The 6,972-nt window shown below is 37.9% G+C and overlaps 1 protein-coding gene and 1 pseudogene across 2 annotated transcripts in view; one reads left to right on the forward strand and one right to left on the reverse strand.

Annotated features, from left to right (window-relative positions):
• PBX3 (PBX homeobox 3) overlaps window positions 1-6,972 on the forward strand; it is a 216,756-nt gene that overhangs the window by 23,193 nt on the left and 186,591 nt on the right. The gene's annotated exons all lie outside the window — the stretch shown is intronic.
• LOC109382196 (40S ribosomal protein S29 pseudogene) lies at window positions 379-609 on the reverse strand (annotated as a pseudogene).

A 6,972-nucleotide genomic window follows, 5' to 3' on the forward strand; every position in this document is an offset into this window, starting at 1 on the left:
CAGTGTCATTGGTCCTCATGTGGGATCTGAACCGGGGCCCTGCTGCACAGAGCTGGCGTCCCAAGCCAGCTCTTAACCAATGTTTCACTCGGCCAGCCCCATTCATTACATTCTGACCATAGAGGTGTAATTTTTTTTTTGAAGGCGAAACAGTATTTAGACTTTTAAGAATATTTATTTTTGCTTTTTAATAAAAAGAAATTTTTTTTTTTTAGCTACCAGAGTTCTACAATGAATTCTTTTATATAACCTGGGGAAAATAAGCCACAAATTTTGAGGATGAATCCACTCAGAAGATAATAGTAAATTTTAAAAAGGAGATTTCTATAATCACGTGACTATGACATTCACATTGAAACATTCATAATTGAAGTCATATTATGTACAAAGAGCTAGCATTGTTTCTGCAGTAAGGTAGATGTCTTCAATGACCCATTCAAGGAACTTCATGTAGTCCAACTTGATGAAGCCTATATGCTTTGCGCACGGACTGCACATATTGAGGCTGTATTTCCTGGTCAAACCTTGTGGGTTTGAGCAGACGGGACAAGAATGAGAACCTCGGCAGAATTTTCTCCAATGGCTCCAGTAGCACTGCTGGTGACCCATCTTGTTCTCTTGGTTGCAGTGAGGCAAATGGGAAAAAAACCCAACTTTTCTATTACCTTAAGATATATCATGATCTTCCTTCTAACATTCTATAAGGAAGGAAAACTATTTAGTAAGAAAAAAATGTCCCCCAAACTCAGGTTCACACTGAGTCCAGCACAGTGTCAAAGTCCTTTTTGTTAAAAAATGCTTGTTGGAGGGAAGGTGCTGTTTTTAGATCCTTAAAAAGGAGAGAGGGCTTATGTAAAGCAATTTGGTGTTCAGGCAAATCAAACTTGGAAGGTGGAAAAGCTGCTATTGTGGCAATATTTAAGGAGAAAAAGACTCCAGAGACTATGTATTTTGGACATATTTGACAACATTAGTAACATCAACTACTGACAAAAAAAAAAAAAAAAAAGAACCACCTCTTTGGCAAATCTTTCACAGTTGTGCCAAGAAAAGCAGCTTCATTGGAACATTTTCATAAACTATCATCAGTTATGCAGCAGCGGCTTCACAAATCAGAAATGATATCTTCAGGCACTGCTGTCAAGTGTTATTCAAATAATACCAGCCTCACATTTGAATAACAGCAGACATTTTGAATTAATTAATCAGATGAGATAGTCTAGGCCTTTTCTCATTAGTCTCTGGGTCAGGCTTGGAAAGATATATGCGTTGGTGATGATATACTTGTCTTTAATCGTGATTTATGAAGATTTAGGATTATGTGTGATTTGTCAAAGGTTCTGGGAAAAGGCTGGTGCATATTTCATTACCTAATCTGAGATTGATTTTATGATGCTAAGAGATATCACACTATTGTTCAAATGTGTGGGAAGTACAGGTAGACGCAGCATCTCAGGCTTTTTACTGGCTTATCTTTGCAACTGTCAAACAATGCTGTAAACTTTAACTGCTTGTAGTTAACAATTCCTACTTTAATTATAGGCAGATTTTTCATTCTGTCCAAGGGGAAAAATTTCAATGGTTATTTAGCTAAAAATGCATAACAGACATTATAACTATGACCTGGTATGAATCATGCACAAAGTTGGTAAATTTCATGGGTTGGTCATGGTGAAAATATAAAATTTCATGGCTTGTCAAAGATTAATAGAAAAATCCCATTAAACTGGGGCAAATAAAGGATGAACCATAAGGAAGGTTACTTTCCTTACATGTTACCTTCCCTCTCAGGACTAATTTGAGCAAAATTGGGTGTAAAGTTAAATTTTTTCTCAGTTATTGAAGCCACGTTAATGATCTACTATTAAATGAAATAGTTTATGTGAAAATATCTAGTACAGTGACTGGTATATACTGGTAATAGGCACTGAATATTTGCTAGTTTTCTTTTTCCTTTTCTATCTACTTCCTTTTCATTTGATGTTTAAAACTCTTAGCATTGCTTTAAAGCCTTTGCATTCATAACAATTTGAGTTTTTAATCCTTCTCGGGCTTAATTCCTTGGAGAATATTTTATTTGGGGGAGAGGAATTGCAAGTGTGGGAGGCCTTCATCCTAGCAGACTGGGTAACCAGGGAGGGCTTAGTGTGATACTAAGATCACATTGTGTCTACTTGTACAATGTGTGTTATATCGCAGGAGGCTGGGGGTAGGTGTTAGATACATGAGAAATCAACTGTTAGCCTCTTAGTACATAAAGCATGTACTGCCTAATTCAAAGTGGATCTTAATCATCTGCCTCCTGAGGACAGTTACATGTTTGAGTAAGGAATATGTGTTTTTAATTCCATTCTCTGGCAAATGAAAATACATATTACATGAAGAATTAAGGAATAGTAAGATGATTTTTAACCTTGTCATACAAAATAAAAAATTTACTTTTCTTTGCCGTTTTAGACAGATGATTGACAGGCATTGTTTTATTGGAATGATTAGGCTATTAATAATAATTAGTTCTTTGTCACTTCTTTGTTTTGGGAACTGGGTTAGTACTCCTAAAGCAACTCCTTGGGCATATCTTAACACAGTTAGAGGCAGACAGTTCTAATTGGTGCTCACTTTGGGGAACATAGTTTATAAATAATATGTGTTCATATTTTGAGAGAGACTTTTTTTTAAATGGAGAGATACAGTATTTAAGAGTAGTTTGGGAGGCAGCTTGATGCAGTGGAACAGTACTGGTTTTTCCAGTACAGCAAATCTTGAGTCCCTCTTCAGGAAATGCTACTTAATTGATTTGTAACCTCGACAAGATACCTATTTTTCTGAGCCTCAGTGACCTTTTCCCTGATATGAGGCCACTAATACCTAACTTTCCAGGCTGTTGTGAGAATTAGAGGTGAATATGTACATGGTACCTAATGTGGTGTCTGTTGGTATATCATAGATGCTTATTAATAAATCATAGCTATTGCTGTTATTTAATTTGTTTATTTCTTTAAGAAACATGTACTGAGGACTCATTATGTCAGTAAACAAGTATAAGGCACTAGAGATACAAAGCAAATGCTTTTTGGTGAGAAATAGAATGATATATATGCGTACTTATAAACTGAATCATCAAGTTCAGTAAGAAGAGGCAGGAGATGAGACAGGCAAGGACTGAATCATCAAGTTCAGTAAGAAGAGGCAGGAGATGAGACAGGCAAGGATCACGTAAATGAGGCTAATGCTGTGTGGGGGAGTAGGGTCTCTATTCAGTATTTTGGGTGGTTGCTGATGGGCTTAAGCAAGAGAAAGATATGATCAGAGATTGTTTTACATAGTTCACTATGGAAACTATTGTAAGGAATATACTGGTTAGGAGGCTTTTGTAGGTCAGTGATAATGTGTACTTGTAATGAGTAATAATAGGGATTAAAAAAGAAGGAGCAATGGTTTTTTGTTTTTTTTTTTAAAGATTTTATTGGGGAGTTGGGGGAGGGGAACAGTGTTGGGGAATTGGGAAAGGGGAACAGACAAGTTGCTGTCCTTTTGTTCTAACGTCTAGTTGTGGAGGACGTCGCTTCACTGCCCCATGTTGTTATTGTGATCATTGTGCTCTGCCCAGGTGAGGCAGTCACTCGTCGGCCATTGGATAGCTGCTCTGGCTACTGGCTGCTCACGCTGGCTGCCANATCTTAGCTGTAGAGGGCAGTGTCACTGGCCCTCATATGTGGGATCCGAACCGGGGCCCCCTGGCGTCCCAATCCAGCTCTTAACCAACGCGCCACTCGGCCGGCCCCTTTTTTTTAACTTTTAACTTTATTGGGGAACAGTGTGTTTTTCCCAGGACCCATCAGCGCCAAGTCAAGTTGTTGTCCTTCAATCTTAGTTGTGGAGGGCGCAGCTCAGCTCCAAGTCCAGTTGCCATTTTCAATCTAGTTGCCAGGGGCACAGCCCACCATCCATGCAGTAGTCCAACTGTCAACCTTGTTGTTAAGAGCACACACACTAACCAACTGAGCCATCTGGCTGCCCACCAGCAGCTCAGTTGCAACTCAGCTCAAGTCGTTGTCTTCAGTCTAGTTGTAGATAGGCAGCTCACTGGCCCATGTGGGAATCAAACCAGCAACCCTTGTACTCAGAGCTTGTGCTTTAACCAACAGCCACCTGGCCACCCCTGATTCTCAAATTTTTTGATCTCAGGATCCCCTTATACTTTTAAAAGAACTTTTGTTTATGTGGATTGAGTATCTATCAGCATATATTAGAAATTTAAACAAATTTTAAAAATATTTATTAAACTAATTTACAAATTATAAGACTTATATGTTAACATAAATAACATTATAATTATCAACTCTTCACTTGTTATGCTAAACAACATTTTTCAGAACAAAATAAAACAAAACAAAATGGTGAGGAGAATGGCATTATTTTACATTTTTGCAAACTTCTTTAATGTCAGCCTTAATAGAAGACAACCTGGATTCTCATATCTGCTTCTGATTCAGTCTGTTGTCACATGGTTGATGTATATGAAGAAATATATGTGATCTCACATGATATATGATTGGAAAAGGGAAGATTATTTTAATAGCTTTCTCGTGTCATTGTGGATATTGTGTTTTGATGTTACACCAAAACTTGACAAGTGGTAGTTTCTTAAAGATTAGTTCAAAGGTGGAATCTGAAACCATATTAATAAACTTTTCTACTTTGATTCATTAAATTTTATTAGTCTAGTTTGCACTTTGAATGGCTCATCTATTCATGCATTATTTTGTAGCACCGTGTCTTGGTCATTTGGAAAATATTGGTTTACTGAGTTGCACATATCTATATTAACACATCTCATACAAGATAAAAAATTATATTTGTTAATATTACCATCAAATTTATCAGAAGTTTTTAAGTACTGGGAAGCTGTCACACAGGGTGGAGACAAATGTTTCAAAAGTCTAATTTTTTCAAGAAAGCTCGAATTTTATCATTGGCACCAAAAACTGTAGTTGTTTTCCTTGAAGTACCAGGTTTACTTTGTTCATTTTCCAAAAACTGTCTGTCAGATATCTAAGTTGAAATAACCATAGTTTGTGAATCATTTTTTTCTTTTTTAAGCAGCTAGTTAAGCTTACAACTCAGTTATACAAATGCTTTTCCTCATACTTAGTATGTAGCAGAATTGTTTGTGTATATGTAATTCCTATTTTGTCACACAGAATATTAAAAAAATGGGTATTCAAGGTGTAATTAAATGAATAATTTTTACTGTTTCATCAAGGACATTCTGAAGTGAAACTGGCTTTTTAAAATTATTAACCGCAGTGCTTAGTGGTAAAGAATTCAATGACTGCTAGCATAGTTTCGTGCCACTGCCTTGTTTTGTGCTAAGGCCCCAGCAACTTTACCCACTTTTCCTTGTGCACCATCAATGCAAATGTCAACACAGTGAAAAGGACAGTAACCTCTTAATGTTGTAAAACTAAGTTTGACTTTGTGGACTCCTGAAAGGGTCTCAGGAAATGCCAGGGGTCCACAGGCCACCTTTTGAGAACTGCAAGTCTATTTAAAGTGAACTACATATAAAATATAACTTGCCCTAAGACCATTATTTTATCTTCATCTATAATACCTGTATAGAAAAGATTACCTGAAAAGAAATGGGTTTTTAGTAGGCAATTCCTGAAGGCAACAGAATACACCCTTAAGTCATTATTGTGGTCCTCTGGGAGTATTTATTAAGTGCCTATACAAGTAATGATGTTCTGATGAATATCCTCAAAATTAAGATAGCTTTTTGCCCTTAGAAAGTGGACCCTATTATCAGTCTTGATTGCACACATAAAAGCAAAATGTCAGATCAACAGATGCACATTGGTTTATTCCACACATTCCATACAGGTCTTTCATAACCTTCCTGGGATTCCTGAGCAAGTCACAGAGTGAATATTTACAAAATACAGGAGTTGGACTAGGTGATTTCCAAGGTCTCATTCAGCTTTAATGTTTAACTAAATGTGTTTTTCAAAGCAGGGTTGGCCTGTTTAATCAAATTAGTATAATTTGTGCTATTGTTATCACAGAGCTTAAGCATTAATGTTTTCACAGCATTGAAAGATGGAATGTATAGAAGAGGAAAGGGAGGGGACTTGTTAATGGAAAAGACTTCTAGAACGCAGGAGGTTTTTTTGTTTTTGTTTTTGTTTTTTAAGATTTTATTGGGCATTCCGGGAAGGGGAACAGACAGGTTGCTGTCCTTTTTGTTGCTCAGCCTAGTTGTGGAGGACGTCGCTTCACTGGCTCATGTTGGTATTATCATTGCGCTCTTCCTGGCTGAGGCAGTTGCTTGCTGGCCATTGGACGGTGGCTCATGGCAGCTCACGAAAGCTCACACCCATTGCCGGCCAGCCCCACTGCAGCCTACGCTGTCGCCGGCAACTCACGGCAGCCCAGCTCCAAGTTGAGCTGTTGTTCACCATCTTAGCTGTAGAGGGTGCAGCATCACTGGCCCTCATGTGGGATCCGAACCGCGGTCCTGCTGCTCAGAGCTGGCATTCCAAGCCAATGCCTAACCAACGTGTCACTCGGCCAGCCCTAGAGCACGGAAGTTTTAAGTGTCAGGGAAGAAGAAATTTGAGATGCACATTGCAAGGTATTTAACATATCTCAGAGGTGACTTTATGCTCTTTACTAGAAAAAAAAGGGAAGTTTGAGTTCTGAACAACATTAAGCCTGTAAGTTGGAGAATCTGCCAGTGGTATACCCAGATACTGCCGTGTGTAGTATGAACTACTGAAAAATCTCCAAAGTAAAAAGTGGATCAGAACATTACATAACTTTGATTCTTAAGTTTTCTTGGTTCCATTCATTACATTCTTTTTTTTAAAAAAGATTTTATTGGTGAATTGGGAGAGGGGAACAGTGTTGGGGAATCGGGGAAGGGAAGCAGACAGGTTGCTGTTCTTTTGTTCTTCAGTCTAGTTGTGG

This window comes from Hipposideros armiger, unplaced genomic scaffold, assembly GCF_001890085.2.
Source record: "Hipposideros armiger isolate ML-2016 unplaced genomic scaffold, ASM189008v1 scaffold_3, whole genome shotgun sequence".
Lineage (NCBI taxonomy): Eukaryota > Metazoa > Chordata > Mammalia > Chiroptera > Hipposideridae > Hipposideros > Hipposideros armiger.